The sequence below is a fragment of the Sebastes fasciatus genome, chromosome 18 (assembly GCF_043250625.1).
Source record: "Sebastes fasciatus isolate fSebFas1 chromosome 18, fSebFas1.pri, whole genome shotgun sequence".
Classification (NCBI taxonomy): domain Eukaryota; kingdom Metazoa; phylum Chordata; class Actinopteri; order Perciformes; family Sebastidae; genus Sebastes; species Sebastes fasciatus.
The window spans coordinates 21,048,621-21,073,601 of record NC_133812.1 but is presented as its reverse complement, the minus strand read 5'-3'; the positions used below and the strand labels follow the sequence as shown (position 1 = coordinate 21,073,601).

General features: G+C 39.8%; 1 protein-coding gene and 1 long non-coding RNA gene across 4 annotated transcripts in view; one reads left to right on the top strand and one right to left on the bottom strand.

The window, feature by feature from the left end:
• Positions 1-3,720, top strand: part of tbc1d32 (TBC1 domain family, member 32) — a 94,738-nt gene extending 91,018 nt beyond the window's left edge. For both annotated transcript variants that reach the window (XM_074614741.1, XM_074614740.1), the window contains exon 35: positions 2,492-3,720. The gene's annotated coding sequence lies outside the window, so the exon portion shown is untranslated. The remainder of the gene's footprint in view (positions 1-2,491) is intronic.
• The window catches only part of LOC141755666 (uncharacterized), a 186,666-nt gene that overhangs the window by 7,007 nt on the left and 154,678 nt on the right, over positions 1-24,981 (bottom strand). The window lies entirely within an intron of this gene.

Below are 24,981 nucleotides of genomic sequence, written 5' to 3'. Positions count from 1 at the left end.
ACTACAATTTACATATACATCAGTGTTTTGAAAAAAGGTAAATAATCATTCAGATAGCCGTACAAGAGCAGCATTACAGCATGTTTACATTAAAAACGATATAGATGGCAGCTACAAATACGAACAGAAACTAATTAATAAATGAAGGAAACCAACTAATGCCTGGACCGGTAGGAAAAATGCATCCAAAAATCATCTTATATTGGAAAATGATCTGCTAAAAAGTCAAATATATAGTTGGATGTGACTTGATTTTAAAAATCTAAAAACTTGCAAACATTATTGTATATTCATCAAAACATAAAAGAGTCAAAAAGCCTCTCTGTCCCTCGTCACCGAGCTGTGTCACTTGTTTGACCATCATTCACCGTTTAGTTTGACATAATGGGCTGTTTATTTCAATTAGCTTCGAAAACCTCATTATCGTCGCGGGAGCTGACTTGACCTCAGAAGGGGATACAGTTTAGAGATGATGACTATAATGGCAACCTTTACAGTATAATCATCTGTTGTGCTGTTGATCTTGATTATGGACTTTTCAACCAGACAGCAAGCAATTTGAGGCAGATAATTGGTTGTAATTAGGCTGATTAAGCAGCGGCGAGGACACACCTTGCTCTGCTTAGAGCCTGGAGATGTCTGCAAACCTTTTTTCTTTTATCAGCTGTGCACTGTTATCTTTATTGGCTTTTATCTCGCAGATGTTCCGTCTGAACTCATTTGTAAGTGTCACTGATTCCTTGATTATACTCAACTATTTTCATCCTTTTGTTCCTCTGATTTTAATCTTTAGCGCTTAAATTTGCTGCAAGAAGTTTGCTGCCTCTTTTTGTTATCAGGTTCTTATCTACATTTGTTCATCTTCCGTTCCCGGTTTGTTTCTCTTGGCTACTGTAGCTTCTTGTTTCAAGCCTCTGTAATGCTTTTGTTTGCAGATTGTCTGCAGCATCCCGATTTTAGCAGCCAGAGATGTCATATTTTGATCATTGTGTATGCACACGCTGCTGTATAGGAACAGCTCTGCGCTTAAGGGAATTTTGTATTAGCATTTCCATTTGCTTTGGTCAATATTTTTCAGTGTATTGTTCATTGTAAATCAGATGACTTTGGGGATTTGGAGTTCAATGATACAGACTGTTGTACAAGACGTATTGATACGTATTTAGAAGAAATCTCTGGTATCTCTAAGACGAAATCAGAACTTTGCATTTACCGCCTCTTTTTAATGAGGACACAAATCTAGAATTACCTATTGATCCCAAAACTGCAGCGAGTGATGATAGAAACCCTCCACCTCCTCTTTGTTTTGTTCTGTCTCTTAAGGGCTCTGCTGGGTCTTTCTTTAATTTAAAATGTGGCCCGGTCTTGTTTGGAATGCATGCTACAGGCTTTCCCTGAGTCCCTCCGCCCAAACCCTGCTGCTATCAACTCTGCTGCCTGTCAGACAGTCTGAGAGAGATGGTGCGGAGACGCCGAGAATTATAATTCCCATTCACACTCCTTGTTGCATAGACACAAAGCCCTGCACAGACTCAAGTTCAACTTCTCCCCTCATTGCATCCGTTCCTCGGATTTGTGGAGCAAAATCAAGAGTTGGCTTCCTAATCCCCATAAGTCTAATAATATCCAGGGTCTGCTGGTATATGAAGTTGCCTCCTTGCAACAAACAAGGGACAAGATCATAGTGGAAATGACTGTGGCTCGGATAAGACTTTAATCTCCGTTTTATCAAGAGAATTAGCCACAAAAATTGACTTTGCCAAAGCCTTTAAAGTAATCAGTACAGTCTGGACATTATTTCCAAAACCAATGGGCAGCCAGTTTAATTTCATACCAATATGGTTGCATTGATCTTGTTTTCAGCAACGTTTTAGTGGGTGTGGCCGTTCGTAGCGCATGGCCGTTTGGAGCTTTTTTTTTTTTAACTCCTTTTAGACATATAATACTATGACTTTTTTTTTACATACTATACTATGAATTTTTTAAAAACTTTTTTTTCGACATACTATACTACGACTTTTTATTCAACTTTTTTTCGACATACTATGACTTTTTTTAAAAACTTTTTTTCGACATACTATACTATGACTTTTTTAAACTTTTTTTTTACATATAAGACTGACTTTTTTTTTTTTTACTTTTTTTCGACATACTATACTATGAATTTTTTTTTTTTACTTTTTTACAACATACTATACGATGACTTTTACGACATACTATACTGTGTTTTATTTAACTTTTTTTTGACACACTATACTATGACTTTTTTTGCCCGACATATTATACTATGACTTTTTTTTTACTATTTTTTGACATACTAGACTATGACTTTTTTTAAAAACTTTTTTACTCCCCCTAGTGTTAACATAAATGACAACCATGAACACATTGGACCAGTAAATAAGAAAGCTCCCTGGCATAGAGGAATGTACTGATGAAATGCTGAGATATTGTTCAAGCTTGTCCTCTGATCTTAGTGCTATCTACACAGGTGAAAGACCAGGCAACCTACACAATCTCAATGAAGGAGATAGGCTGCTGGTAAAGGACTTCAGGAGAAAGCAGTGGTACCAGGCCAGAAGACAGGGAGCATACCAGACCCTCCTCACCAAGGCAAACTGACTCTAAGAAAGGATCTGCTGGAACTCCTACTGCGACAAATGTCTCATAGGGTTGGAACAAGAAATCCTGACTACTGGGAAAGTGTTTACAAAAACAATTTAAAAAATTGTTGTTAGAGATTTGAATGTGACATATAGCAAAGATGGTAAATACAATCTTTGCAAATAACTGGTAAAACTGAACCTAACTTTGAACAAAGGAGTATAGGTTATCCTGACCTTTCCCAACTCTAGATTAGGAGAAAGGTGACAATGATGATTTTTGGACATTGACACAATTTGATTTAAAGCGTAAAAACAGCGTCATGCAACATTACCTTGGAGAATCGCTCATAATAAAAACAATATATCAATGATTGAATGTTTTGATTTGAACTATGCAATAACCCTTATTTCTCACTAAGGACATTTTGTTTTTTAAGTTGTAAATTCTTTGGAAGTTAATGCAACTACATAAGATTTGGCAAGGGTTAAAGGGGAACAACAGCCATTTTTAAAACATTGATATTATTCTGGAGTCTATATAACATGACGGAAATATACTGCAACTTGCTCTTGTTCGCTCATATTACAAGGGCGCGTCGGGTAATCACAAGGTGGCAACTTCATCGCGGTAAACAGTTACTGCCTGTCAGTGGAGATAGATTGAAATTCTTTACTCCATTCAGATCTTCACTGACAGGAAGTTACTGTTTACATTGATGACGCTGCCACCTTGTGGTTTCCCGGCGTGCCCTCGTAATATGCACGCACATGAGATAGTTGTAGTATTTTTTCAATCATAAGTAACCAGATGACCTGAGGTAACATTCATCCATAAGACTGTGTTTCAAGTGAACTGTATTCAGATACTGTGCATTTTGTTTTTATTTATGTTGAATTTATTTATTTTTTTGTAATCAGGTTTGCATTATCCATGCTGGTTAAATTGTTTTATGCATGTTTCATTCATTTGTTTATTCATGCTTACTTTAGACAGAAGTGGGAGTGCCTCAAGACATTTTTTTCCCTCAGTATCTTCCTCATGGCAGCCAGCTAGGAGATCTGCATTTGCAAATGTGAACCTTGTGTATTGCAATAAAACTCAAACTTTATAAGGACAAGCTCACTCTTTGTGTATTCATATTTAAATTGGCACAAGAGATGTCAAAGGAAATGTAAGACAAAGTCACAGTAAAAAAGTAGTATGTTGAAAAAGTCATAAAAAAATCATCATAGAGTATGTCGAAAAAAGTCAAAGTATAGTAAGTCGAACAAAAGTAAAAAAAAAAAGTCATGGTATAGTTTGTCCAAAAAGTCATAGTATAGTATATCGGAAAAAAAAGTCATGGTATAGTATGTCGAAAAATAGTGGAAAAAAAAGTCATAGTATAGTAGGTCGAAAAAAAAGTCATTGTATAGTAGGTCGAAAAATAGTTAATAAAAAGTCATAGTATAGTATGTTGAAAAAAAGTAAAAAAAAGAGTCATGGTATAGTAGGTCCAAAAGGTCATATAGTATGTGGAAAAAAAGTCATAGTATAGTATGTCGAAAAAAAGTTAAAAAAAAGTCATAGTATAGTATGTCGAAAAAAAAGTTTTTTGTGGTATGTACAAAAAGTCATTGTATTTTATGTAGGAAAAAAATAATAGTATAGTATGTCGAAAAAAAGTTTAAAAAAGTCATACAATAGTATGTCGAAAAAAGTCGAAGTATAGCATGTTGAAAAAATTCATGGTATCTTATGTCGAAAAAAAAGTAAAAAAAGTCAGTTTAGTATGTCGAAAAAAAGTTAAAGTATAGAATGTTGATAAAAAGTTAAAAAAAAATAATCATAGTATAGCATGTCAAAAAAAAGTAATTATAGTATGTCGGAAATTGTTTTTAAAAATGTCACATTGTAGTTTGTCGGAAAAAAACCTAGTAAAACTCTGCAGTGCATCGGTAAGGGCCACTATCAATAACATATATTGAACTAGAATGGCACTCGAAGAGCGCTGACCTCGGCCAAGGTGCCTGACTTTAAAAACAGCTCACAGCTGCCGGTACCGTGAGGTGGTTGGCTTATCATTAACACGGTGTGTTTCCTTGTAGCGTATCGGTGGATGCCTCTCCCATTCAGCAGCCTTGTTATGTCTGTATAACGTTACACTACGTCATCTGTCATCCCGTCATCTACCACTTTTTTCTTTCTCACCGCGGACGGCCAGCAGCTCCCGCACACACATCCACACATGTATCACTCTGCTCCAAGAAGGAAGAAGGCGGGGTCATGCGTCATCAACGTGAACCAGATGAATCATATCCAACAGACTGAGACAATCAGCTGTGTTTAAAATCTTGACATTAATTCATTAGATGGACGGAGTATTTTTTAAATATTAAAACAACATAGAAGCAGATCACAACTCTACTGTATCTTCACCTTTCAGTGGCCTATCAACCTACTGTCACAGGTATTATAACTAATCTCAGTTAATCCTCTTTACAGCTAAAATGCCATTTAGAGGGCCAACGATCAGGGACATTTAGTCAGGGAGCTCCGGAGAGCTCAGTGTTTTCACTGCTTGATCACTGGCTTAACGAGATTACACACAAACATACTAGGGATCTATAAAAGCTTTAAAATTGATTTGATTACACTGATTAATTTCACCTCCTTTATTTTGCAATATAATCCAATCCAAAGCCAAATGACTAGATTTAAACCTCTCTCAGTGTCAAAACTATTCAACAGTGCAAAACAGTTCCCCTTATATCATGTTTTTGTCTGTGGTAATATTTTCTACAGGACTGTTTTATCTGGCTGTATTGATTTATTCATCACCTCTAATCTTTTTGGGGTTCTTCATGCTCTGCTCAGGTAGACATTACTCCTCTATATCTTTATATTGACCATAGTTGTTTGCTGCTATACTAATGCTCTGAATATTATATAGAAAACTAAGCTAATAACTAAGCCTCTGATTGAATTTTCCAACTAATGTGATGAATAAAATCCGGTGTAAATCAGCCTGATCATTCAGACCGTGTGATAATACATATAATGACAGGATGAAATTTTCTTTTCAAAGGCAGGAGGTAAAAATTAAATGCCATCCATTAGTGACACAGGTACTGAACTGCAGCACGCCGGAGCAAAAAGTGAATTTGTAAAGTAAAGTAAAGTAAAGTGAATTTTAATGAAAGAGTCTCCAAAAAAAAAAACACTTTTATGGAGGTAAAACATAAAGTATACATAATATATTATGTTTTTGCCTGCAAGATTATATAGTCATGTTGACAAGCCGTAAGAGTCTACAGCCGTGCTACGGTCTCTGTGAGGCTGGACTTTCACAAAACACATTCTCATCCCAACTCGTTAAATACTGATGCTTTGTCAGACCCCTCGGCGTCACTTTTCATTCGAGGTAAACATGTGTTTAATGTTGTGAATTTAACAAAAACACTTGCTTAGGATTAGGCAACAAAACGACTTAGTTATGTTTAGGAAAAAACAACACCGTTGACTTAAAATTACTAAGTTTGTACACTGTAAATGTGACTGGACATTGTGAACACAGGACAGTAACGAACAGCTGATTGTAAAGAGAAAGTGAAACGTTACGCACGGGACATGAGCAGCGTTCTCCTGTGGATGGGTTTACATTGTAATTAATGGAAAGCCTGGTGCGTCGCGTACTGGCGCTCAGGGATGCCTTGCGCGGTGAGGATCAACAAATGTATTATGAATGTGTAAATTCATCTTGAGGGGAAGATGAATGTCTGCACTAAATATCATGACAATCCATCCAATAGTTCTTGAGATATTTCACTCAGAAAGACAAAAGTCAACCTACTGATGGCACTAGAGGAAAAGTTGGGATCACTAAAGTCAGTAGGATTCATTGCTTGGGAACCATGAATGTCTGCACCAAATTTCATGGCAATCCATCCCATAGTTGTTGAGGTATTTCAGTCTGGACCAAAGTAATCAACTGACCTTGACATTCATTTAACTGTGCTGCTATCGTGGCTAAAATTAGACTTCCCTTGGTTGAATAAAAACGCTCCACATGTGCAAATGTTGCACCAAAAGTCCAAAATGAATCCAATTCATCCAACTATTTTGCAGCATAAGAAAATATTCAAGTGGGTGAACACATTTTCCAGCAGCAGCAGGGTTTTGATACGTTGTCATGTCCGGGGACAAAGTTGCGACCATCCCTGACATTCCCCTGGTGGCCTCCCAGCCTCCATGTCTCAGCCCAGTGGAGGAGGGAAATGAAAAGGTGAAGAGGTACGACGACACACACAGCAGCAGCTCCACCAACACCTCACACACACGCACAAACCAAGGTGCAACTGATATGGGAGATTTCATGTGCCATTCTGATCTGCTGTCACGAGATGAAAGCCAATTCCTACTCCAACATTTCCCTTTTTTCCTCTGCCATGATCGTTCAATAAAAAAGATTTCCAAGACAAAGAGACACAGTGTTGGACCCAAACACTGTTTAAAGTTTTGTGATTCTTTCCACACTTTTCCTCTCCGTCGGTCGAAGCCAGAAGAGCCATTTTGCTAATAGAGTGCAACAACTGTTTGCAGCCGAGCGTCTGTTATGTTTTCAGAGAGACTGAGCAAAATGCTGAGCAGATCCAAATTCAATTAGTGTTTGACTGCAGCTCCATTAATTAAACATAGCAGAGAGACATCATGCATTACAAGTGGATTTTCTATTTGGAAAAACTCTAAAAGTAGTTAGGCGATGTTACAGGGTCTCAAAACACTGTTAGATATATCCTGCTGCCAATAGGTTTTCAGACCTTAAAGACAAATAAGGTTGTTTGTTTTATATTAACATTTTATGGTTTTAAACTACTAGCATTATTTTGCCTCATCTACTGCATGGGAGGTCGTACTGGAAGCGTCTGTGCACAGCAGTGCAATGGAGTTTGGAAAGTTAACTAGACATGGATTTGCAAAACCAGTCTGTTAGTCTCCATGTGAAGCCTTCTCTCTTGTAAAAGTGAAGTTATATAAGAAGTGGACGTAGTCACTGTGACATCACCCATTGGTTTGTGGACTGCTGTTCTTAATTTGGACGTCGTAATCTTGTTTTTTTTGCAACCAGAAGTGACACGAGAGGGCGGAGCTAAGCACAGCTGAACGCTGAATACGACATTTTCAGGTGACCAAAATGTTGCAATTAACTTTCATGAACTGAAAACACGCTGTGAAAGGATTCAAGTTATAAGACGAAAACACGGACAACTCCCAGACCGGACAACGCCGTGGTAGCGACCTGTCAATCACAAGGTCGTCACGCCCTAAAGCATACCCTGCTTTATGGTCTAATTGACTCTAAATGGGACCATAATTTACTAAATGAACATCATGCTGTATTGAAGAAGACTTGAAACTAGTGATTGAGACCATAAACTCATGTTTACAATGTTTACTGAGGTAATAAATCAGGTGAGAAGTAGGCTCATTTTCTCATAGACTTCTATACAATCAGACTTCTTTTTGCAACCAGAGGAGTCGCCCCCTGCTGGCTGTTAGAAAGAATGCAAGTTTAAGGCACTTCAGCATTGGCTTCACTTTTCAGACCCAGGTGTTTTCCCGCTGGGTGCACCAGAATGAGAAATGAAAATTTACACTTTATCAGAATCATTTTCGAGCTGTATTTTTCTGTTTTACAAGAGTCATGATTGAAGACTAACTGGTTGTTTTGGCAAAATTATGTTTAAATATAGAAAATAGAAACACATTGCAGCTTTTCTGTAAGAAGTATGGGGGACTTTTTTCTACGCTACTACAACATCTTTCTGAGATAAGAAAATTATTACATTCATAGCAAATAAACTAAAAGAGATAAGGCTGGTTTAGGATCATCTTTTTCAGCTGTGACTGATGTTCACTGAAATATACCTGGATGTCTGGAAAACACCCACACACGTTCTGCTTCCCACTCCGAGAGGACATGGATCATCGCAGTTTACAGTAAACATGAGCTTCTCTTTGACACACTAACAGCTCAAACATGCATCAGGTAACAAACAGGGAAGGCAATGCTAATTATGAGATACGGCAAATTTGTATTTTTGACTTTATCTGACTTTCAAACACATTTAATAATCAAACAAAATTAATAAATGAATGAATTCGATTTGATCCCTAGTTATGGTTAAGCCTTTATCTTGGTGGCTTGATGAGCTAGTTTGAACTTCTGACCGGCCTGTATCCTCCCAGAAGACATCAGGTATTACTGTATTGATCACCAATGCTATCAACCCCACACAGGTATGTTGTGTCCCATTTGTATAAAAGTCAGTAAGAATTATTGTATGTTTCTACGTTATGTCAGCAGATGTGATCGTACAGAGACTGAACCCGTAACCTCTGACTGGGTGGACATCCTCTCTGAAGCACCGGGTCATCCTGCTGCTCTTATCTCTCTGACCTCTCCGATCTATACTGTGTGTGTTTATGTGTGTGTGTCCATGGCTTTTTATCTACACAAGCACATATCTAATTCTCTTGTAAACTGCATTTGTACCCTTAAGGCAGGGAGTTATCATGGGAGGTGTGTGGACTCACTGCAGCTGATATACTGACATATTTGTGTGGATGAGAGGCTGTATGTGTGTGTGTGTGTGTGTGTGTGTGTGTGTGTGTGTGTGTGTGTGCTATACAGAAGCACTGCAGAGGCCGACATGTCAGCTCAGCTCTGCTCACACGTCACCTGGTCGTTCATTCTGCAGTGAGAAAGGTCAGTGAGAGGAGAAGCATCATTAGCCGAGCGTCGACTTCACTACAGCACTGACGTGAATAAACTCAGAGACAATGACAGAGGGCTGGTGGAGAAATGATGGATGAAAGAAGATGAGAATCTAATGACCGCGGTGTGATATTAGAGCCATTCTCTGAGCTTTCTCATTGTCTTTGACTCTTATATGTGCACAGTCTACCTCGTCTGCATTGATTTTTTTTTTTTTTAGAAAGCCCATTTTGTCAACGAGACGTTATCAAAAACACCAAAATGATTTATTTTCCACCCAGAGCACACTGTTCGGTGTCCTTGTTGCATAATAAATAATAAAACCAATGATGGCTGAATTCTATTTAGCCGCTTCAGTTTCAGGGTCTTGGTACTGTGCATGTTGCACCACTGTTACGCCTTAAGCTGGGCATACACTGCACAATTTTAGACAGTTTTTGGCCTGAATTTTGAGCCGTACGACTCATTTTAGAGTCAAAATTTCACCTTCGTCAGTGATTGTTTGGCGTGCAGTGTACAGGGGGGGACCAAGGACTGATTAACTCCCCCCGACTGCATTTCTAACATGTCAGAAATTTTGGTCGGTCGTCCACAGGTTCTCGCACAGCTGATGCAGAGCCACGAACTAATTCAAGTCAAAATATCTGCTGTGAAAAAGGCCTGTGCTCCACCACCTCATCACTGAATGAGTAAATTGAACAACTAATACTTTTTTAGGGGTTCTCAGCTCAGATAAATTGACTTTGATAATAACTTGTAGCATTTTTCTAATAAAAGTGCTTTACAATTGATCAAAAAACAAAATATAAATACAAGATAGCATAGCAAGTATATAATAAACACATTTTAAAGCTGCACTTATCAACATTTTTATATTAACAATGGATGAAATGACTATGTGTAATGTGTAACCCACAGAGAATGGGACAATCCACTGCAGTTCCCCTCAGCTCCATTACGGCCTAAACTTTACGGTTTTAGTTCACACTCTTCATCTTTGTTTCCAGCTAGAGGTGGACGATATGGAAAAAAATAAATCACAATTTGTTTTTCAGGCAGGATCACAATCCTCGATCTTATCACGATTATTATTCATGTTGGTTTTTAAGGCTGAAAAAATAAATATAGCATATAACAAAACACCACACCAAATTCCATTCTCAAATTCAGCACTAAAGTTTCTTTAAATATTAATCAGTCGTTTATCAGCAGTACTCGGAAAGCAAGCACTTTACGAAATCCACATGATCCCCTCTTCATATCGGCATAAATTAAATCCACGACGCAGCATTTATTTAAAAAACAAAATACATCACGTTTAAAGCTGGTTTCGCCTGTTATACCCTTTATTTCCTTTCTCCAATACAGTGGTGAGGAACACCATGCAGGAGCTCATGCCAGCAGTTGAGTTTTCATTAAAACAAAATTCTGACTGGTGTGTTAACTGCATGCCAAATTTATCAGAGCACACAAAGCCAAATTGCCTCCTAAGTTATCATATGACAGGTTTGCTGACAAACAATGTAGCAATTAAAAGGCTATTTTTTTTAACAGAGTCTGGCACAGTGCTCACTCCACAGAAAAATGCACCGGGGCTACATTACTTCACTTCCAGCAAAACTTCACAGAGAACAATGAGGGTCTGTTTTTAACCAAACTCTCTGGTCTAGCTCAGCTAAAAACACAAAAAATAAATCCATCACCACATTAAGGCCTTTACACACCGGGGGGCATGATGAATAAACAATACGGAAATGAGAAATGCTCGCCTGCAAATATTATATATCTAGAGCTATTTTTGTGAAAGGTAAGAACGGAAGTAGTGGATCTGGTATGCGCTGCCTTTGTCAAGGTTGAAAGGAGTAATAAAGTTTGCCGTCTTGGTTCGGGGCTGTATAGGCGCAACTCAACCTGTTCGGCACAACGTGACTGGACGATGCCTTTTATTTGCAGTGCGAAAGCTCAGAAAATCGACCTCGTTCCAAAAAAAAAAGCAGCGAAAAGTGCTTTTTCACCGCACAATATTAACGTTCTATGTGAAAGTATTCATGACAAAAATAACAGTTCAAAACAATATACTGACATGCCAATTAATCACACGAAAAAGAAGCCGCCGGTGTGTAAAGGCCTTGAGTATGTCGTTCACTAACGAACCTGTTCGTAACCAGTTATCTTCACTTTACCTGACAATGTCTTGGGGTGTTCGATTTATGATTCTCTCTCATCCCTGACTCTGGCTGCTTAAAGTAGTGACAGTAGTGACCGCCGTATGCAGGGGAGACACTGGAGCCATAGAAATGCAACTAATTTAACCGCGCACTGTATCCTGATTCTCACGATCTCTCTATAAAGACAGATCGTAGAACATTTAAATAGTTCATGATCTAATATCGTCATATCGCACACCCCACAGCCACCCCTTCCAGCCACAGCAGGCTACTGTTTTCACAGAAAAAGCTCTGCTAAACCCACTGTACTCAACCTGCTCAGCACCAAACAAACAAACAGACGGTAGCGAGTAGCTGGTGAACATAGTGGAGCACTTATCCGCTAAAGAGCCAGATATTTCCCTCAGGAGTTCTTGGACACTGAGACAGAGCTAAACTATATTGGATTATTGGACTTGCATCTATCAGGTGGACAAAACACAACTCCAGATGAATGCTAATGTGGTCTCTTTGTGCAAAATAGAAAACTGTTCACACGTTTTCTATAATATATAAGGTGATAATATGTCAGGGTTTTGTTCACAGGTTGTTTCACTGCCGCCAAGAGACCCACAAATCTACTGATGCTGCTTTAAGCAATCTGTAAAGAAATAATATGAATAGGGATATAAAGGGGACCTGATAAGACAGCAGACAGACAAAGGTTTAATAGAAGTGATTCCTAAAAAGCCTGCTGGTAATCAAGATCACTGGAACAACCACAAGTCCCTTGATTAATTTTATTAAACATACATTACTAATCCAAGAATAATGAAAAAGTGACAATAACTAAATGCGGATCAACAGATTAGTTTAAGCAAAATGTCTCATAGTTTTATGCTAATGCAGAATAATCCGGTCTATATGTCTTAGCTTGTGCGGTATTAACGTGGTCTTAGCCAGCTAACAGCAGCATGTTTAATTTTGAGCTTCACAATTAAACCCCCCTCAAATCTCAGCGCTGATTAGACTGACATTTATCTACACCGCTATTTTAACACTCCCCTAAATGGAGGGATTTCCACTTAATTAATATCATGAGAGGCAGCCATAAACTGATGGGAAGGCTGACCTTTAGGACTGGAGGTAAGAAAAGGTCCCGTACAATGTATAAAGTTCACAACTGGAAGATTTTACTGAATAGACTCTGAGGCTCTGAATGGACATGAATCTCCCTCATATTAAAGGTCCCATATTATGCTCATTTTCAGATTCATACTTGTATTTTGTGTTTCTACTAGAACATGTTTACCTGCTGTAATGTTCAAAAACCTTTATTTTCCTCATACTGTCTGCCTGAATATACCGGTATTTACCCTCTGTCAGAAACGCTCCGTTTTAGCGCAATTTGACAGAATTGCGACGGAATTGCAACAGAATTGCGTTGCTAGGCAACAGCTTGGGTCCATGTGTGCTTCCTGTCAGCTGATGACATTCACATTACACTGCAACCAGAAATAAACTGGGACACATTTAGAATGTTTATGTTTAAAATTGTGTCAAGGATCTAAATATTGTATATTTGTGACATCACAAATGGGCAGAAATCCTGACAGCTTGTCTCAAATGCAGAGTTTCTGAATAGGGGTTGTGTGCATTTCCCTGTGGATTGAGTGTTTCGATACTTTCACAGTATTTATATTGTACTTAAGCCTGCTTTATAATAAAAAAACATTAAAATCTCACTTTTTTTATAATATGGGACCTTTAATGTTTAAAAATAGAAATTAAATGTTCATAGTAGGGCTGTCAAAGTTAACGTGATAACGCATTAACGTCACTTATTTCTTTAACGCAACTTGTGATTTTTAAGTACATTTTGAACAGATAAAAAAATTCAAATTAATCGTGATTAAATATTTTATACGATTGACAGCCCTAGTTCTTACTGTAGTTTCCAGCTTTAGAGTGCGTGAGACTGATATCTTGTTTCTCAAAACTTTTACATAACTTTCCACGACCTTTGAAACTATACACTCTCAAATATGAGCAGACAACATATTGAAAATAAACACAACAGGAGCTGAGGAAGCTGTACATCAGTTCTGCTGCCAGAAACACAGCAAAGTCAGCAACATGCACATCAGTTTGTCGGAGTGAGATAAAAAGTACGGCAGCCCTATGACATTGTTTGAAGGTTGATATGGACTCTCCGTGCATGGTTAAAGATTAACACTATCCTTCCTCCAACACCAGTATGAGGTGTTGACTACTGCACCACAAGCTCTCTCGGCGTTGACCCTCACTCTAACACCATAAATGTACTTATGCATAATTGACACGGGAAAGCTTTAAATAATTCATTCCTATGAACTCCTGCGAAGGGAAGTGATTTGTTGCAGAGCGAGTGAGCGAAGCACGAAGTGTGAGCAGGCTGAGAGTCGATATGTAGTGAAACTAACTAAACTACTGTAACTATTTCATGATGTTTTGGTTGCAGCTAGTCTGAGAGTGTTAGGTTAGAGGAGTTTGATTGAGTAACAGCACCCAGTCTGATAATCTGGTGGCGACAACATGCTTTTTCCACAAGCTGTGCCGCAGTGATGTAACGTACTGTACCACTCTGTAGAGTGTGGTCAGAGTTTGAAAGACTTTCAACCTATAGAGGTCACTGCAGTTATGTTTTTCCTCTAAAATCAAAAAAGGCTGGACTCAAACTAATGTTAGATAGTTTTCCCTCTCACATCCCTCTGATGTTATAATGTATTTCACACCTTACAGGGCTTCTGGGAGAATATATTCATGTATGTAAACAGTCAACACTCCCTCCTTTTGGAAGGGGCACTGATTTAGTATTGCACTTTCAGAAAGTTGGGGGACTCAAAAGAGACAACAGAGATCACAAAAGTCGATGGGGCAGAGGCCAATAGATCCTGACTTTTAGTCCCTAGAGGGGCAAACTCACGCAGCTAAATTTTCCATAATGCAACTTGATAGCATCTTTCATCCCTGCCAAGTAAAGGATGTCTTTCAAACTCAATGCAAGCTTTCTGTTAGCTCCCTCCTAGACATTAACAACTATTTTCTCTGACCGAGTGGTACTCCTCATGACAAGTAAACTGGATTTGACGTGTAAAACTGGTGGAGGGCCTCTTTAAAGTAAATGAACACTGTTGTCTTGTGCAGCTTTATCACTTTTCTTCAATTTTGAAAAGGAATTTTCCTTCGCAGTGCACAGTCAGTTGGAGAAAATGACTCCTATCTTGGACCTGAATGTTCAAAGCTCCTCGCTGTTCCACCAGTTTTCAGTCGGAGCTTCTGGCTGATCTCAAGTTCTGCTGTAATCCCTGAACTCAAATCCCAACCTCCCTGAGTAAACTACTTCAGGATGCGCCTGCGAATCCACAGCGCCCAACTTGTTCAGGGCTTACCGAGACCGTCCGACCTCGGCTGCCAGCTCAGTGTCTGTAAGCTTCTTCCTTCCATCTTCCACATCATCTCCCCACGGCACACAAAGTGTAACGGTCCACAGAGTACTAGACCACCAAGTCAGGTCCAGAGACGACTCAGTATCTCAGCGAGACTGTCGGCCATGACTGCTCACACTCCTCGGTGCCTAAAGTCAATCCCCACTGCTGCTCCGACTGTGTGGACGGCTAACTTTGTTTCCTGGCAGAACATTTAGGACAGCTGTAGTGTGTCAGAATGAGTTTTGGGCCAATACCAAAACTGTGTTTGTGTCGCATTTGAATCACAAATCAGTTCTGATACCATCAAAGTGCTTTATCTTTAATCAGATTGATGAATAAATGGATGAATGGATGAATAATGCATCGATGGACGTCTGTCCAACACATTCTCACTCGTCAAATACCGCCGCTCGGTCAGTACCCCTGGGTATCGGAGACCGATCGCACAGGCTGGCCCTCTTACGTTACTTTTGAACATGTCAGGGACGGCGTGTCCATATACGGTCATTACGTGCATAGTGTCCTTTCAAAATAAACTTCCATTTTCACAGGAAGTTAAGTTTAGGCAACACAACCACCTAGTTAGGGTTAGGAAACGGTCGTGGTCGTTAACTTCACTGACTAGCAACTCACGTGACTCACGATACCGAGTCACATGACTTATGACAGACGTGACGAAATAAGTCATTGTTACTTTTAATTTCACACGGGCCATGAACAGCGGCCTCCTGGTTGAATGTCCTTTGTACACTACGGCTGTCGCGGTGAAAGAATTTCCCCTGCGGTGATAATAACTGACTAAACAGCAGGATATGTGGTATTATTGTCTTTTTTTTGCAAAGTACTTAATTTATTCTGATTTTAATGCTAAATAAATAAGCTTTATCATTAGGCTTACTAGGTATATTGTTGCTTTTTATATGACAAAGATGACAGTTTTAACACAGAAGGGCAATGAGGTGCAGCATTTTTCTTTTCAGCTGAGACACTTTAGTTGCGTCTGGTTGCTATGATACAGAATATCCACAGAAGTAAAAAGGTCGGCACAAGGTAGAGTACTTGCTCTGGATGAAGGGGAGGCTGAAGCATGAAGAGAGAGGACAGACTCGCTGGTCTAAGTGTATTAATTACTCCTCCATTGTTGTTGTTGTTCAGCACTTGTGGCTCCATGAAGGATGTGAGGGTTGGTCATTGTGGTATTTGTCCTGCCCCTCATCCGTTGTGATTGGACGGCTGATTAAAAGGGTGAAAGTGACGAGTGAAGCGTTTTACCCAAAGTTGAACATTTTTCAACTCTCGTCTCGGCGACCAGAAGAAAACACCAAACGTGCAGCACTCAGCGCAGAATAGACGCTCAGCACCTCGTCATGCTGCTGGTGTTTGTAGCATAGTGAAAATATGTGACACTCTCATTGCAAAGAATAATCATTTTTAAAAAAGATAGCGGTTGTGGCGGTTGCTTGCCATCCCCTGTGGTTGGCTTGTCAATAGCACGGTATTGCGGTTCGCCCTCGTGTTCACGTCTGACTGAATCTTCTTACTTGTTGCATCTATCTTCTTATGAATATGTTTCATCTTTTTGCAAGAAACACGTTATATAAAATACATTTTATCATTAAAAAAGACTGTCTTCACCCCTCATTATTCACAATGCAAAAACAAGACAAGTGAGAACAGACATCCACAGAATAACATAACATCCATTCATTATAAAACATGGAGGAGCTGTGTGCTAACCTCACTTCGGACACTTCTCTGATTTGTTCAGTGATTCAAATGAGCTAATGTGCAGCACGGTGACGGCTGTTTCCCCGGTTGGATAAACAACCGAGCCAAACAGTGCATCTTCCTAATTATCCAGCTAGTTATGTACATCCATGACAAACAGCGATCAAATAATGGCCATATATACAGTATGGTGTGGATGAGATTGATGCAGCTCTGCAGGTTGTTGGAAGCCAATTAACAGGACTAACAACTCTAAAATGAAAGATTTTCGTCATGACAAACGTCTATGTTGAATATCAACAGCTAAACAAAAACAAATGAAGTGGAACAAAATGGTCCTTAATTAAGTTGTCAGAACCGTGAGGATGAGAAGTCAAGGTAAGAAATCACTTAACGGTTGTGGTTGCAGAATCTGGGTGCACGTTCAGACTGAATCAACGACCCTAAAATGATAAAATGAAGAAGGTTGGTTGATTACATGTATTTATTTTAGGACTAAATGACACTACACTGATTGTTTATCTGAATACATTAACTTGAACTGATTTTAACAGGACATTTTGATGAGATTTCACACAAGTAGGCATGATTAGGGTTGCTTTTTGGCATAAAACAGCAAACATGAGTGAATACTGCCAACAGCCTTTAAAAGCTTTTGACTTAAACCCTGAATACACGTGACTTCTAGGTCTTATATATCTGTTTAATATAAAAAAACAACTCAATGTTCAGTCTGCAGCTCTCAAAATATCCATTAGTTTGCACTCTAAGGCAATTATAAAAGGTGCTGCTACGGTGCACACACTCACACACAGAAATACTGTATACATGTACAGTATATATACAGTACATGGACACTATTCCCACAGCAGCGGATGACTTTATGCACTTCCTTTCCAGACCCAAAGCCATTAGTGCACTTCTGAGCCCTTTCCCTTGAATCTGGAAGGCTGACAGTGATTTTGAAATCGCGCAAACACACACACACACACACACACACTCGTGACACACACACCACACAGAGGCTAAGCGGACAGGCGGGTAGGAGCCAGCAGGAGGGAAATGTCAGGACAATGTCAGGGTGTTAGCTTGGCATGGCAAGGCTGGGCTCGCCTCCGAATGGCTCTGAATGTCACCACTCTGGAGACCAGAGGAGCTCACACATGCACACGCACACACACACACGTGCACGAACGCAACACACACACAGATCTGGAACGAGGGGAAAGAGAAAAGAGGGATCCGTGTTGCCCTCCAGCAGTCAGGGGAAAATGGCAGACAATGAAACACCTCTCGCTCCTTTTATAAGGTCATATCTGAATGTCACTCATTGATTATTAAAAATAACGCAAAAACTCAGGTAATTTGTGCATGTCATGGGTATAAAAGCACAATGAAGGCTTGAGTAATCTTCGGGGTTTGAGCATCACTGAATATAATGTATTGAAGTGTATTGTACTGCATAATAGAGTGCTACAAGAATGAGTCCTAAAACCTAGAAATGAGTTTTGAGCATTTTAGCACTTCCGGTTCCCGCATCTTGAAGTCAGTGTTTTTTTTTTATGGATTTTTAGTTAGATGTTTGAAATAAGGTCTGTGGTTAACACTGTTAATACGTCATCCGTGGAGCACTCTATTACTCAAAGTCGCCGCTCTGTACTGCGCTCATACGGCGGTTACTGCCGATACCGCTGTCCCGACTCGCGGAAACGTAGCACCAACCCTCTGGTTTCCCCCGAAGGTTCACACGGCTCTTTCAGCAATGTTGCTGTTGTTTGCACTGTTAGCCCGGTTAGCTGCGAGCTCAGCCGTTGCCATGTTGAGAGCCATGAAGAGGCAATAGAAATGCTCTGAATTCCTCAATGAGCACCTTTAAGTTTATAATGTACTTATTTGTCATGCTGCATTGGACTTTATACTTATGGGGTGTAATACAACCAACAGGATGTCCCGAAAAAAGTACACGTTTTATAAGAACGGATTATACAGGTCTGCTTCAATAAACTTATTAATGATCCATTAACAAAAGTACACCCACAACCTCATCTAGAAGACCTCAAACTGAATTTATAAATTAAAATATCAGCTCTATCTGAGCACAACACGAGATCGGTGATGTTTTAAGGAGCTGCAGACGAACACAGGCTGAACCATCAAACCTGCCCTCAGTATGATTCACAACCAGTCCCTCAGAACATTAGATGGAAAACAAATCCTTTGCATGATCCCCCTATCAATCTCTCCTGTGTTTCTTTAAAAATTGAAGTCGGGAACAAAGAACATAAAGTATTGGAGAGGTACTCAGGTAGACCTGTGTGACGCTGCTGCTGCTGCTGTTGGTTTGCTCCGCTCACGGAGACGCTGGTAGTTTATTCGTTTGTCAGGCAGCTGAATCATTCATGGAAACAAAGAAAAAGTCACAGTGACTTATGACCTATCTATCTCAGAGCGAAGTAAACAATAAATACTGTCCTTTGCACACACACACACACACACACACACACACACACACACACACACACACACACACACCTGGCCTTGTGGGAAGCAGAACAAGATGCTGTGAAAGATAAATGAGGAGGATAAACTGGTGTTTGGCTCTTTGTGCTGCTGCCCTGTTTGAAAGCCATTCAAAAGGGCAAATCTAAGAGGGCAGATCTTCATTGATCACAATGACCCCCCAGAGACTAAATAGACAATAACTCTCACACACACAGGCACACACGCATACAACGCATGAGGGCAGCTGTACAACCACACACACACACACACACACACACACACACACTGGCGATAAAAGACGATAACTGTATCCAGCATCACACACAAACCAGCAAATGAAGGTAACCTCTCCTTCTCCAATCTACACGCACAGACATTTGTATTTCTATACTTGTAAGGACTGTCAATGACATAATGCATAACCCTAACCTTAAAGGGCGGGTCCATCTGCGTTCTAATCTGTTTTTTTCAAATGGAAACGCCAACTCAGCCGTTGCAAAAAGCAGTGACGTATGTTACCAAAGTAAACTAATCAATAAGGTTATGAATAATGTGAACGCTAGCCTCGCCATCAGACAGCCCTTTCAGATGAAGAACTGAAGTTGTCTTCAAAGCTACAAAACCAGACTCTATTCACAAAAACAAGAATTTTAGCTTGCAGATCACAGGAGTTGCTGGTCTACCGCTGCATCGATCGTTTGTTTGTTTGTGTTATTGTGTGTCTTTCAGATCTGATCTAACGTGGCATCCACAGCAGTACATTGCTTAGCATCCGTGCCGGTACTCCTGTCTGCTTCACCAAACTGGGAGCACGCTGACCACCATGTAAGTCAATGTAACGTTAATACACTGCCTGTATACAGTAAATACTGTATATGTAGCAGCAGCATAATGCCAAAACCTACATAAGGGTCATGTGGGAAAATGTTTTTAGAAGGGTTTGGGGAAAAATATGACCAAAATGTGTTCTTTTTGAATAATAAGAAACACCACTGTGAAGCTACAGAATGATATAAAAACCTAAAAAATAATAATAATAATGGACTCGCCCTTTAATGTAATCGATCATTTCACTAAACCCCTCCCCCTAACAGCGATTGTCCACTCATACAGTATCTTAGCAACCTTATCTAGTCAAGCTTTGGATTTCTCCACATGTTGAAGCTGTGTGGTAGACCGTAGTAAGAGAGATACTCTGCATCCAAAATCAAAGAACACAAGAGCACAGGTGTAAAGAATGGATTGTGAAAGAACATTGTGAAAGAGTGGAAGTGGTACTCAACTTGGTCCTCACAAAGATTGAAGTACAGGAGGACACACTCACATTTACACTCTTTAGTGCAAAAACAATAACACAACACACACCATGCACACACAACATTGCTCCAGCAGCTCAGGAACCGCATACTCATACAAAGTGAAATATCTGTTATGTCAGAAGGTGAGTCAAAACACACACACAAATTTTTCCGAACACACACACACACACACACACAGCATTGAAAAGAGTGGTCAATGATACGATTCTTCCATGGAGACTGGTCAGATAGATAATGGAGCGAGGCTGTTAAGTCTGGGGATGAGATGATGATTGCCAGGCAGCCCAAAAACAAATTAAAGCATTAAAGCCTCGGGTTCATTTCTATATTAATGCAGCCATGATGAGTTTCTACATTAATACACGGCAGATGATGATCCACTCCAGGTTTTTTTTTAAAGTTCAACCAAACCTGACCGGCATACAGATTTCAAGGGCCGTTAGATCAGGAAAAAAATGCTTTTAAAATGGTGTTTGAACACGTTGTGGTGAGCGCGATTTAACTTTTCTTTACAGACAATGAAATATTCTGAAGCACCACATGGGATGCACAATGATAGCAGCTGTTACATACTGAGAGGTTAGAGTTAATGCCAATTTATAAGGCAATTTAAGCCATACAATTATGATAGCACCTACAGAAAACACACCTTTGAAATGTAATTTATAAATAACCTCTTAATTTAAATTGTGATCTCACAGAGTGTAGTATTTGGAGCCCTAGCATCCTCCTGCACTTACACATTTTCACTGAGCACACAGGTAATGTTGACATTAAAGACCTCACACACCCACACAGACATCGTGTTAATATGGGAATTAAATAAGTAATTTCATTAGAATGATAAACGTGGAATTTGTTCTACCCAAAAAAGTTCAATAAATCTAATAATGGACAGAGGGAAATGTCAATCAAGCACTGTCTGTACACACCCAAGATGATCAGACAAAATATTGTAAGTGAATGGTGCAGAAGCTCCTTCTCACTCCTAACTTGTCCAAAAGTGCCCCTCGGCATCAGAGACCGACGCACGGGAAAACTCCTCTCGCGTTACTGTTGGACATGTCAGAGACGGCGGGTCAATATACGCTCAATACATGCACAGTGTCCTTTCAAAATAAACTTCTGTTTTCACAGGAAGTTAGGTTTAGGCAACCACTTAGTTAGGGTTAGGAAACGGTCGTGGTTGACGTTAACTTCACTGACTAATGACTCACATGACTCATGGGACTAACGATAGGTGAGGAGAGGAGATTGCAACCAACTGAAGCCTCTCCAGTGTGCCAAGCGTGCTGGAGAGCTACGGTGGCCGACGTGAAAACGAGAATGGCCTTATCTAGGGCCAGTTGTTGTAAGAGTAGCGTAGGTCATTTGGAGCAGAGCCAGTGCTTAGAGTGTGTGTGTACGTGGGAAGTGAGTGGTGAAGCAAGAGAGAGAGCAGCGGCGACGGGAGCGAGTAATGTTATCGACTCCGGCCCAAGCAGGAAAAGTTAAAAGTATTTGTTTTTTCTGTTCTGGGCTACTTTGGAAACATGGCGGACTCCGTAAAGAGGACCCGCTCCCTATGTAGATATAAACGGCTCATTATAAGCTAACGAAAACACAACGATTCTTATTATCAGGTGATTATACACTAAAGAAAACATACTTAATAATATTATATTCCATTTCTGCCAATAGATCCCCCGAAATGTTACACACTGTTCCTTGAAGGAAGATGTATTCATATCTGTTCTGAATGGCCTCACTCAAAGGCGGAGGGAAAAGCCGGCCGACATAGAGAGGGATGACATGCAATGAATCAAGAAAAAATGTGAATCCGATGTGGGAAAGGTGTCGGGGGAGGTTTTTCTTTTTTCTTTATGCTATTGGAGTATCTGACGAGCAGTACTGATGGAGAGTACTGGCCCCTTAAAGGTGCAGTTCTTAGGTTGGACACTGGGATCATGGTGCTCTGTCTCTCTCCATGGTGCTGAAACATTCAACCTCCGTCTCTTTCTGTGTCTCTCTCCGAGGTGCTGAACAGGGCATTCACTATTCAGTACAGAGACTACTATAAACAGCAGTTTACTGAATATGTCCTGAGGATTACTGTATCGTAGTAAACCAAAATGATCTCACAATCTAATGGTCACTGAACAGAAGTACCATAATGCATGCACTGTAAATCACAAGCTGGACAGAACACACTCATATATATTTAACAGCTGGAGGATTATGATCCGGTTTCTCAGACAGCGGATGTGATGCGACGATGCAAATCACATCATAATACGAGCTGCAAATGAGGTCTTAGTCAGTGTATGTATAATAAATGATTCTGCTTGTGTCTGCAAATTGATGTTGTGCACATCGTGATCATGTATTTTTAGTCGGTAAACAAGGGAGTCAATTCCTTAAGCCCTGGACTGCTACAGTGTCCTTGCATTTAATGCCAACATCATTACCGTCTGAACCTTCGAACCTGTTTATACAGAATATATTTACTAGGCAAATTACTACAGTGTATCTGTCAGCACACCACACAGCATTGAGAAACTATTACTTTAGATAGACACCACTAAAGTCAGTGTCAAATTATGTTTGTAGGGTTTTGCAGTGGAGATTTGAATCAAAGTTAATGTTCTTTTTGTAATTTATTTACCTGACAGCTGGTCTCTCCCGTCACTGTATTCATATTAAAAAGGCCTGTTTCTAGTTATATGTTATATATGGGTATATACTGGGTTATTATTTTAGATGAGACGACTCCACACTCTCTCTCCATCTCCCGTGATTTCCATTCAAACAGTCACTCCAATTAACCACCTCTGGGAAGTTCACCCTCCTCTCGCTGCTATTGATTGAACAGTCAGTTAACTAGACAGAGGAGGAAGGAACGAACGAAGGGTGGTGGGGATCTCTCTCTGTAAGTATCTGAGAAGAAAGTTAGTAAGTGAATTCGGCACTCATTAGCAGCGCAGGCTAAGAATAAACATTTACAGTAGCTTCCATTTCATCAAACAATGACCTCTCTAGTGTGTGCATTTGTGAGGGAATCATGCTGTTTTTCTCTGAACTAAAAGCGAAGATAGGAGATAAAGTATCAAACAAAACACACAAAAAGAAAACTAAAGGACTAAATAACCTTGGGATCAGACATTTTACATATTATTATTATGTGAAAAAATGTTTTTTTGCCTTTTTTACTTAAAGCTGTGGTAGGCAGGGTGGAGCAAATATGATTAAAATAAAGTTGTTTTTATAAAACGGTCACTATATCCTGACAGTAGTGCATAAGACAGGTAATCATGTGCCTCTTTGTCTTCCGGTGCTCCTAATGGCATCTGCAGGATTTCCCAGACCGGAGGACTACAACCAATCAGAGCTGATCTAGAGTCTGCCGTCTCTGAGCAGCTGTCATCACGTGTTTTGTGAGGTCACAGTGACCTTTCACTACCAAAATCTAATCAGTTCATCCTTGAGTCAAAGTGGATGTTTGAAAATTTGAACACACAACAAATTTGAAGAAATTCCTTCTAGGCATTCCTGAGATATCGTGTTCACGAGAATGGTACGGACCTGAAATCATGATGCCTCCGGCCCGGGCTGTTGCTGCCGCGGAGGCATAAAAAACGAAGAAATAAAGTCTTTTAACAACAGTCTAAAAGCAAAAGTGGTAAAGCTATATTCAACTTTGTTTTGTCGTTAAGAAGATTTCTACACAATAAAAGCTAAACATTGCTGCTTGTGTTTTATGGGATCTGGAAACTTCACTGAAAATTGCCAATAAATCTGACAAGTATATTTTGTACCTAAAAGGAGCATTTTCTGTGTTTATGAACAATACTGACACAGCCTTTTTCTGCTCTGGAAATGTGTTAGTTTGTGTGCATATTGTGTGCAAGTATAACAGCAATTGTTGTGGAAAAGTGGCACTATTCTTTCCGGAGAGAGTAGTCTTTTGGTTATAGGGTGAGAGATCCTAAGCAAAGCCGTTTATTAAGTGTGATTGCTTTACCAGCATACTGTACTCATTCTATGCAGGCATTAAATGCACAGTGGTGCTGTGATATAATCTGCAGGATGATGATGCCTCTCCACAGTTTGTGCTGACTCACAGTGCTCGTCTTAACTAACAGGTTTCAGTCTAAGCAACAAGCACTAATCCTAAAACAAATGTTACTGCATGCTATGTTTGAAGTGGTTTAAAAGCCACTGAGATGTAATGACAGAAGCTTTCTGGAGACCTAATCTACCCCCGATCAGCAGTTTATCTCACTCACTTCAGTCAGAAGCACTCACCACATAACAAATGACAATAAGATTTGACTTGGCAGCTTGGTTTTCCTCTGAGGGGTGCTTCCTCCTGCAGCAGTACGACATAGCAGCGCGCAGCGAGCTGAGGAAATTAACCTGGATATAAAGACCCTGCAGCATGCATACAACGGAGCTGAGCTAAATGCAGGTGG